The sequence below is a fragment of the Mesoplodon densirostris genome, chromosome 7 (genome assembly GCF_025265405.1).
Source record: "Mesoplodon densirostris isolate mMesDen1 chromosome 7, mMesDen1 primary haplotype, whole genome shotgun sequence".
Lineage (NCBI taxonomy): Eukaryota > Metazoa > Chordata > Mammalia > Artiodactyla > Ziphiidae > Mesoplodon > Mesoplodon densirostris.
The window spans coordinates 25,220,516-25,231,835 of NC_082667.1; positions in this window are offsets into that span (position 1 = coordinate 25,220,516).

Below are 11,320 nucleotides of genomic sequence, written 5' to 3' on the forward strand. Positions count from 1 at the left end.
ATAAAATAGTGGAAATAACTACCACAGAGCAAAATAAAGAAAAAAGAATGAAAAGAATTGAGGACAGTCTCAGAGACCACTGGGACAACATTAAATGCACCAATATTCGAACAATAGGGGTCCCAGAAGAAGAAGAGAAAAAGAAAGGGGCTGAGAAAATATCTGAAGAGATTATAGTTCAAAATTTCCCTAATATGGAAAAGGAAATAGTCAAGTCCAGGAAAGGCAGAGAGTCCCATACAGGATAAACCTAAGGAGAAACATGCCAAGACACATTAATTGAACTATTAAAAATTAAATACAAAGAAAAAATATTAAGAGCAGCAAGGGAAAAACAACAAATAACACACAAGGGAATCCCCATAAGGTTAACAGCTGATCTTTCAGTAGAAACTCTGCAGGCCAGAAGGGAGTGGCAAGACATATTTAAAGTGATGAAAGGAACAAACCTACAACCAAGATTACTCTACCCAGCAAGGATCTCATTCAGATTTGATGGAGAAATTAAAACCTTTACAAACAAGCAAAACCTAAGAGAATTCAGCACCACAAAACCAGCTTGACAACAAATGCTAAAGGATATTCTCTAGGCAAGAAACACAAAAGAAGGAAAAGACCTACAATAACAAACCCAAAACAATTAAGAAAATGGTAATAGGAACATACATATCAATAACTACCTTAAATGTAAATGGATTAAAAGCTCCAACCAAAAGACATAGACTGGTTGAGTGGATACAAAAACAAGACCTGTATATATGCTGTCTACAAGAGACCCACTTCACCCCTAGGGACACATACAGACTGAAAGTGAGGGGATGGAAAAAATATTCCATGCAAATGGAAATCAAAAGAAAGCTGGAGTAGCAATTCTCATATCAGACAAAATAGACTTTAAAATAAAGACTATTACAAGAGAAAAAGAAGGACACTACATAATGATCAAAGCATCAATCCAAGAAGAAGATATAACAATAGTAAATATTTATGCACCCAACATAGGAGCACCTTAATAAATAAGGCAAGTGCTAACAGCCATAAAAGGGGAAATAGACAGTAACAAAATCATAGTAGGGAACTTTAGTACCCCATTTTCACCAATGGACAGATCATCCAAAATGAAAATAAATAAGGAAACACAAGCTTTAAATGATACATTAAACACGATGGACTTAATTGATATTTATAGGACATTCCATCCAAAATCAACAGAATACACTTTCTTCTCAACTGCTCATGCAACATTCTCCAGGATAGATCATATCTTGGATCACAAATCAAGCCTTGGTAAATTTAAGAAAATTGAAATTGTATCAAGTATCTTTTCTGACCACAACGCTATGAGACTAGATATCAATTACAGGAAAAAATCTGTAAAAAATGCAAGCACAGGGCGGCTAAACAATACACTACTAAATAACCACGAGATCACTAAGGAAATCAAAGAGGAGATTTAAAAATACCTAGAAACAAATGACAATGGAGACATGACGACCCAAAACCTATAGGAAGCAGCAAAAGCAGTTCCAAGAGGGAAGTTTATAGCAATACAATCCTACCTCAAGAAAAAAGAAACATCTCAAATAAACAACCTAACCTTATACCTAAAAAAATTAGAGAAGGAAAAACAAAAAAAAACCCAAAGTTAGCAGAAGGAAAGGAATCATAAAGATCAGATCAGAAATAAATGAAAAATAAAGAAGTAAACAATAGCAAAGATCACTAGAAGTAAAAGCTGGTTCTTTGAGAAGATAAACAAAATTGATAAACCATTAGCCAGACTCATCAAGAAAAAAAGGGAGAAGACTCAAATCAACAGAATTAGAAATGAAAAATGAGAAGTAACAACTGACACTGCAGAAATACAAAAGATCATGAGAGAGTACTGCAAGCAACTATATGCCAATAAATTGGAAAATCTGGAAGGAATGGACAAAATCTTAGAAAAACACAATCTTCTGAGACTGAACCAGGAAGAAACAGAAAATATAAACAGACCAATCACAAGCACAGAAATTGAGAGTGTGATTAAAACTCTTCCAACAGGGCTTCCCTGGTGGCACAGTGGTTGAGAGTCTGCCTGCCGATGCAGGGGACACGGGTTCGTGCCCCAGTCTGGGAAGATCCCACATGCCGTGGAGTGGCTAGGCCTGTGAGCCATGGCCACTGAGCCTGCGCGTCCAGAGCCTGTGCTCCACAACAGGAGAGGCCACAACAGTGAGAGGTCTGTGTACCGCAAAAAAAAAAAAAAAAAAAAAAAAAAAAAAAATCTTCCAACAACCAGAAGCCCAGGATCAGATGGCTTCACAGGCGAATTCTATCGAACATTTAAAGAAGAGCTAACACTTATCCTTCTCAAACTCTTCCAAAATATAGCAGAGGGAGGAACACTCCCAAACTCATTCTACAAGGCCACCATCACCCTGATACCAAAACCAAAGATGTCACAAAGAAAGAAGACTTCAGGCCAATATAACTAATGAACATAGATGCAAAAATCCTCAACAAAATACTATCAAACAGAATCCAATAGCACATTAGAAGGTTCAAATACCATGATAAAGTGTGGTTTATCCCAGCAATGCAAGGATTCTTCAATATATGCAAATCAATCAATGTGATAAACTATATTAACAAATTGAAGGAGAAAAACCATATGATAAAAGGAATCTAAATCAGAAAAGAAGAAGTAAATTTGTCACTGTTTGCAGATGACATGATACTATACACAGAGAATCCTAAAGATGCTATCAGAAAACTACTAGAGCTAATCAATGAATCTGCTAAAGTAGCAGGATACAAAATAAATGCACAGAAATCTCTTGCATTCCTATACACTAATGATGAAAATCTGAAAGAGAAATTAAGGAAACACTCCCATTTACCATTGCAACATAAAGAATAAAATACCTAGGAATAAACTTACCTAAGGAGACAAAAGGCCTCTATGAAGAAAACTATAAGTCACTGATGAAAGAAATTAAAGATGATACAAACAGATGGAGAGATATACCATGTTCTCGGATTGGAAGAATCAACATTGTGAATGACTCTACTACCCAAAGCAATCTACAGATTCAATGCAATCCCTATCAAATTACCAATGGCATTTTCACAGAGCTAAAACAAAAAATTTCACAATTTGTATGGAAACAAAAAAGACCCCAAATAGCCCCAAAACAATCATGAGAAAGAAAAATGGAGCTGGAGGAATCAGGCTCCCAGACTTCAGACTATACTACAAAGCTACAGTAATCAACACAGTATGGTACTGGCACAAAAACAGATATAGAGATCAATGGAACAGGATAAAACACCCAAAGATAAACCCATGCACATATGGTCACCTTATTTTTGATAAAGGAGGCAAGAATATACAATGGAGAAAAGACAGCCTCTTCAATAATGGTGCTGGGAAAACCAGACAGCTGCATGTAAAAGAATGAAATTAGAACACTCCCTAACACCATACACAAAAATAAACTCAAAATGGATTAAAGACCAAATGTAAGGCCAGACATTATAAAACTCTTAGAGGAAAACATAGGCAGAACACTCTATGACATAAATCACATCAAGATCCTTTTTGGCTCACTTCCTAGAGAAATGAGAATAAAAACCAAGTAAACAAATGGGACCTAATGAAGCTTTTGCACAGCAAAGGAAACCATAAACAAGATGAAAAGACAACCCTCAGAATGGGAGAAAATATTTGCAAATGAAGCAACTGACAAAGGATTAATCTCCAAAATACACAAGCAGCTCATGCAGCTCCATATCAAAAAAGCAAACAACCCAATTCAAAAGTGGGCAGAAGACCTATATAGACATTTCTCCAAAGAAGATATACAGATTGCCAACAAACACATGAAAGGATGCTCAACATCACTAATCATTAGAGAAATGCAAATCAAAACTACAATGAGGTATCACCTCACACCGGTCAGAATGGCCATCACCAAAAAATCTACAAACAATAAATGCTGGGTAGGTTGTGGAGAAAAGGCAACCCTCTTGCACTGTTGGTGGGAATGTAAACTGATATAGCCACTATGGAGAACAGTATGGAGTTTCCTTAAAAAACTAAAAATAGAACTACCATACGACCCAGCAATCCCACTACTGGGCATATACCCTGAGAAAACCATAATTCAAAGAGTGTCATGTACCACAATATTCATTGCAGCTTTATTTACAATAGCCAGGACGTGGAAGCAACTTAAGTGTCCATCGACAAATGAATGGATAAAGAAGATGTGACACATATATACAATGGAATATTGCTCAGCCATGAAAAGAAACTAAATTGAGTTATTTTCAGTGAGGTGGATGGACCTAGAGTCTTTCATAGTCTTTCTGAGTGAAGTAAGTCATAGTCTTTCTGAGTGAAGTAAGTCAGAAAGGGAAAAACAAATACCGTATGTCAATGCATATATATGGAATCAAAAAAAAATGAAATGTTTCTGAAGAACCCAGGGGCAGGACAGGAAAATAAAGACACAGATGTAGAGAATGGACTTGAGGACATGGGGAGGGGGAAGGGTAAGCAGGGGCGAAGTGAGAGAGTGGCATGGACATATATACACTACCAAATGCAGAATAGATAGCTAGTGGGCAGCAACCGTATAGCACAGGGAGATCAGCTTGGTGCTTTGCGACCACCTAGAGGGGTGGGATAGGGAGGGTGAGAGGGAGATGCAAGAGGGAGGAGATGTGTGGATATATGTATACATATAGCTGATTCACTTTGTTATAAAGCAGAAACTAACAAACCATTGTAAAGCAATTATACTCCAATAAAGACGTTTAAAAAAAAAAGTGTATTTTAGGCAAAGGGAACAGCTGAAGCAAAGTTCCCGAGGTAGGGATAAGTTTGACTATGACTTTCAGTGGGGCATTTTCAGTGACTTGATATGAACAGAGGCCAGATCATGACAGTTAACAGAAGAGAATTGAAGTATAAGGAAATAGAGAGTCTATGGGTAAACTACTCACTCAAAGAGTTGGTCTTGAAAAGAAGGAAGAGAACGGTATTGGTGGCATTTATGGTCGACAGTGGGCAGTGCCAGCCATTTCTCTTTGGGTACCTTTCATTTCCCTTCCCATTTCAGTGATTTCCCCTCAATACCAATATTCTCAAGCGGAAAGCCACATCCTTGGAACATTCACATTAACGACTATGAGGTATTTGTGGGGTTTGGAGATAAGAATACTCAAATCCTCCCACTCCAAGTCTCCACTGACAGCATGGAACTTGTTTGTACTTGTAGATACTGTCACCATTTCAGCAAGCACAGAGATATTTGCTTTGGATCTTTATTTTTTTTTTGTTCTCTAGAATTCAGGGTCACCTCTGGTTTCTAAGGCTTACTGTTTCTTATTTTACTGTTGGTTAGTTTCGCTCACTATCTTTCCACCCTTACCCCATCCTCCCAGGTCAAATTCTAGAGAAAGGCTGTCCAATAGAACTTTCTTTGATTATGGAAATGTTCTATATCTGCATGTCCAATACAGGAACCATTAGTCATATGTGGCTATGCAGCATTTGGAATTTGGGTAGTGCAATTAAGAAGCCACAATTTCGGCTAGGACAACAGAAGAATTTATATTTTAATTTTATTTAAACATTAATTTAAAAATATGACACATTTAAATGTTTGGAAAATAAGTATGTTTGGAAAAAATCAGGTATATGAGTCAAATAATTTGATTATAAAATTTATGAAATCTAAATACAGATCAAGCCTTTCCAATCAATATTTAACATGTGTTCAGTAAGTATAAAATGCACACCAGATTTTACAAACTTAATATGAAACTTTTTCATATTTCATAAAATATCTCATTATTAACATATTAACTAATTTTAAAATGACAATATTTTTATATATTAGATTTTTAAATATATTATTATAAGTAATTTCACCTGCTTCTTTTTACTGGTTAAAGGGAAAATTGGAAAATCTCAAATTTCAAATTACATATGTGACTCATTTTATTTTCATCAGAGAGAGCTAATTTAAGCTATTATTTACATATTAAAGAGCAGATTTGACAAATTCCCCTATTCTTAGGTATATGAATATAATTCATAATGTTATTGACTTATGATGCTTTACATTAAAACAGAAGAGTTAAAAAAAAGCCACAATTTCATTTACATAATTTTCACTAACTTAAATAGCCACATGTGGCTAGCACCCATATTTTTGGACAGATAGTTCTAAAGTTAAAATTCAGGAGAGTTCATAGTTCCCAAAGAGAAGACACTCTGCAAGTTCTTTGTGATTACTGAGAAATGCATCAATGCAAATAAATAATTCCCAGGACAATGAGGGAATTTCTTCTCAATCAAAAAAAAAAAAGGAATATATACAAAGTAGGCCAAGTTTGATGTGCTTGAATATTATCAGCATACAAATTTAGCCCAAACGTGAAAATACTCCTTCTTGTAAATCAGAGAGGTAATCTCTAAAGATCATCATTTCCCTAAGTGTGTTCTAAAGGGTGCTGATTTCATGAAGTCTTCTTTGATGAAAAAGGTGCATTGTCAAATAGGCTTGGAAAATTGGGAACACTTTTTTCCCTCTCTTATAGATTCACAATACACATCATAACACAAAGGTTCTGGGAAATCCTACAGTAAATAACTCTGTGATACATTGTTTGACTCACTTTCTCCAATGTATTTAACCATGAAACTCTGTGTGTGTGTGTGTGTGCATGTGTGTGTGTAAAGCATTAGTGTTTTGACACACTAGAGAAATATTAGGGTTAAGAGTATGGACTTTGGGGGAATTCCCTGGAAGACCAGTGGTAAGGACTCAGTGCTTTCACTGCAGGGCCGTGCCCCTGGTTCAATCCCTGGTCAGGGAACAAAGATCCTGCAAGCTGCGTGGTGAGGCAAAAAAAAAAAAGTATGGACTTTGGGAAAAAAAGAGCTGGGTGAACAATGCCAGTTCTACCACTTACTACTAGCTGTGTGACCTTGAGAGAGTCATTTAATCTTTCTGACCTTCATTTCCTTCATTTGAAAATTGGAGATAATAGCTATAAACAGCAGGCTTGCATGAGGATTAAATGTAATAGTGTATGCAAAGAAGATATCACAGTTCCTGGGATCAAGTGGATCTTCCCCAAATGGTTAGCTATTATTATTTTCATTATGACTTCTATTTATTTATTTATTTATTTATTTATTTTTATTTAAAAAATTTTTTTATTGGCTGTATTGGGTCTTTGTTGCTGCTTGCAGGCTTTTTCTAGTTGCGGCGAGTGGGGGCTACTCTTCGTTGCAGTGCGCTGGTTTCTCATTGTGGTGGCTTCTCTTGCTCTGGAGCACAGTCTCTAGCATGCAGGCTTCAATAGTTGTGGTACGCGGGCTTGGTTGCTCCGCGGCATGTGGGATCTTCCTTGACCAGGGCTCGAACCTGTGTCCCCTGCACTGGCAGGGGGATTCTTAACCACTGAGCTACCAGGGAAGTCCCTCATTATGACTTCTTAAGTGACTGAAGGACTGAGACTTTCTGGGCCCCAGGAGAAATATATTATGAACTGGTAGAGCTCATTTCTTGCCTGGAAATATTTTTACCTGTTGTACTGGAAACCTGGATGTAAGAGTGATCTTTTCTGCCTCTCTTTGTTCATCCTTCACTAAGAATGTACACTCAGCATCAGATGCTCTCCATCTCACTCAAAAGAAAAACCAGAGCCTTCAAAATGACCTCTAAGTTCTGTGTGATCTGGCCTGCCAGGGCCTCTCTAACATTATTTCCTACTACTGCTGAGTCTACTCTGGCAAACAGACTGTGCTGCTGTTCCTTGGACATGTCAAGAACACACGTCAGGAACCTCAGGAACTTTGCACCTGCTGATCTGTCCAGTAGGGTACCATTCCCCCAGCCATCTGCATGGCTCCTTTCCTTCCACCCTTCTTAACCCTACCTAAACTTGCAATCAACCCTACATACTCCAGCACACTTTACTCCTCTTCCTTGCTCTACATTTCTTGACTACACATCTGATATGCTATGTTCGTCTCTTAATATTTTGTTTCTTGTCTGTTTCCATCCAATAGAACATAAACGTCACGAGAGCAGAATTTTTTTTTGTCTCTTTCATTCTCTGCCATAACTCAGCACCTAGGACAGTGCCTGGCACATAGTAGTAGATGCTCAGTAAATGCATATTGAGTAACGATATGCAGAAACTGCATATGTTGTGTTGTTAAGTGTGTTGCTAAGTGCATTCCCTCTAAGCCTGGTTTTGAATGACTTCTTGAAGCATGAAGCACACAGTTACAGGTTGGTTTCTGTGGTTTTTATTAGTGTTTTCTGGGACCCATCAAACCAAAAAAAATATTTTGAAAAATATAATTCTTTCATAAAACAGAAATATTCAGTTTGAATTTAACACAGTTTCAAGGGCAAGATTTCTGATTTTTAAAAAAATAGCAGCAGTAGGGTTGCTTCCCACAAATTGTCAACCCTGAAGCCAGATGGGAAGAAGAGCAAGAATTAGGCATATAGTTACAGAAAGATTAATCCCAATTAAGCTAAACTTGTGAAGGCTTATACATTTTAGTGGTTCGTGAGGCCCAGTCTCAACACGTTTTTATTAAATGTTCTCTGTATCTCTTATTCCAGAAATGGAATACTGAGAAGCAATGCTGAGGTTAATTCAGCTCTGATAATTGTGATTGCTGTGTTCTTTCTTTCACACAAGAAGTATCCATCCAATGGGCTCCTATGGAGCACCTATTACACCCCACATAGTTAGATAAGCTCCTCACAAACATGGTTCCATGCTGTGCACACAGTAGGCACTCAATAAACTTTTTTTAACTAAAGAAGAATAATATAATTGCCTTTCCCTCTTACTATTTTAACTTTTCCTACACTTTATACATTTGAAAAACAACACACTTGCAAAACTAAAACCTAACATGCATGACTAACCTTATCAAAAGATCCCTCAGTATTTTTCAAAACAACAACAAAAAAATACAAACCAACCCCAAAATACTAAAACTTAGAACTGCTTTACACTTAAATAGCAATTTACATCATATAAACACATTCATAATCTTCATTGGTTTAAACAGGTGCAAGGTTCATGACTGGCTTCTTATACCAGATAAGTCTCACAGTTCCTAATAAGGTGACAGAATTCTCACACAACATACATTGACTTGCAGAACCAAATAACCTGTTTTGATTTTATTTCAGCACAGGTAGGAAGGCAAAGTAAAGAGTCTCACAGTAAAATGTTCACCTGATAGATAATATGTCCTTGAAGTTTTGGCCATTGTGCTCTTCATCCAGTGAAGAAAACAATTTACATCACGATTATGGATATGGCTTCCCAATCCGAGGAGTCTTCCAGAAGACATTCATTCATTAACTCAACATATGGTTATTGAGGACCTGTCTCATGTTAGATACTGGGAAAACAATATTGCTAAGATATCATCCCTGCCCTCAAAGAGCTTACAGTCTAGCAAGGTAAGAGTTTGAAGAAGGACAAGCACATTCACAGGAAAACTCACTGCCCGGGTCTGCCCTGCTCAGAAAGCAAGTTCAAGAAGCTGTAAGTATGTCCCTGGGAGTCAGGGCTTTGCTCGTTTCATCAAGTCAAATATCTAGAAGCCTCAGATGATCTGAGTCTGGTAAAGTCTTAGCAATACCTTTCCTGCCTCAGGTTCCTAGGAAAAAAACAAACAAGAGTCCAAGCCTTTAGTTTAAGGAGAGTTTAAGGAGACCATGCGTAGTGACCATAGGAGCATCAGCTCAGACGAGCTTCTCAAGTGAGAAGCTGTGAGTTGCCAAAAGAAGGGGGCTTCACCTGGTGCTGGCTTGTCTCTGGGATTTTGTTTTCTCTTGCAACACCGGGGGGAAGGATTCTATTCACACCCCAAATTGGCATGGCTCGATTACCTTCAGTTCTCCAAGTCATGAACAGCGCACAGAAAATGCATCAAACTCAAGCCAAGACAATAGAGAGATACGCTGAGAACTTAATACGCCCACCTATTTATGCAGGAACCGGGTGCCAAGAAACTGTCACTTTCAACAAATAACATAATCTGCTAATTATCTGCAGAGTGTTCCATTCAATATGTCCCAGACTCACTACCTAGCAGGGACTGCTCTTCAATGGAGAGGGTGAGGAAAGAGCCAAGACCAATTTGGAGGAATGTGAAAAACTTACAGGTTTGAGGAAGAGCAAGGTCGGAGAAGGATCCAGGCTGCCTAGATGATGAACAGGCCAAGCCAGAGAAGAAACAGCAGAGAGCGAATTAGCAGACACCCCTAATCACGTCACACAATTCAGACACACACAGCCACACAAACATTCATGTGTTTACACAAATTCAAATATCTGGAGGTTTAATTTATTCTGTGGGAAGTATAGTCAACTGCTGGGAAAGCCTCATAGTTCTTTAGCCTTCCTTGTAGAGCAAGGTGTGTCTTTCATGCAGGAATGTCTCAGATCTGTGCTGCTCATCTTCGTTTCTCTCAGTTCCCTCAGTAACTGTGACTTGACAACACTGAATAGCACCCAAGTCAGGAAGAGAGAAAAACAACTCGGTTGTACCTTCAGAAGATCATTCATCTCACTAAGCTGTGCTCCAAGGTCACTGGCGATAATGGCTGTCGTTATAATTAGGACAAATTCTTAATTCTTCATACTTCCAACCTTCTGAATCCATTACAGACACTCTGCAACTTTTGACTATGACTCGCTTGCCTGAGTTGAGGAAGGCACTGCAGGAGGTGTTCCATCAGTGGATGAGACGAGCCCCCTCTTATTGGTACATGTCTTCATTCCCATAATATGCTCAAGATAGAGAGGCAGGAGGGAGGAGAAAGCCAAGGACATGGGGGGCAGGAAAGAAAAGTTGCAAAAGGGATCTGGATATTCAAACTCATTTTCAAAGTGTCTATAGGCTCATGTTCCTCCCAGATTTCAGGGTCTGGCGATAAGTCTCCAGGGACCCAGAACAACACCAGCATTGGAGAAGTCTCCAACTCCTTCCTGACCATAGATCCTGAACTGAGTTTTCTGTTTTTCTCTTCCATCCTTCCTTTCTTTTCTTTGTCCTTTTTTTTTTTTTTTTAACATTCTTCTGGATGCAAATCTAGGCAAGACATCATTCACTTTGGAATGAATTAAGATGAGACAGGAAAGAGATTATCCAAAAGAGGAAAGATTATCACATCTGCAAAACTAACATCTGCAAAGACTCTCCCCTGGAACTAACTTCCTCTCTCACACACACACACTCTTTTTCTCTCCTCTCAGTGTTTCCTTCTGTAAT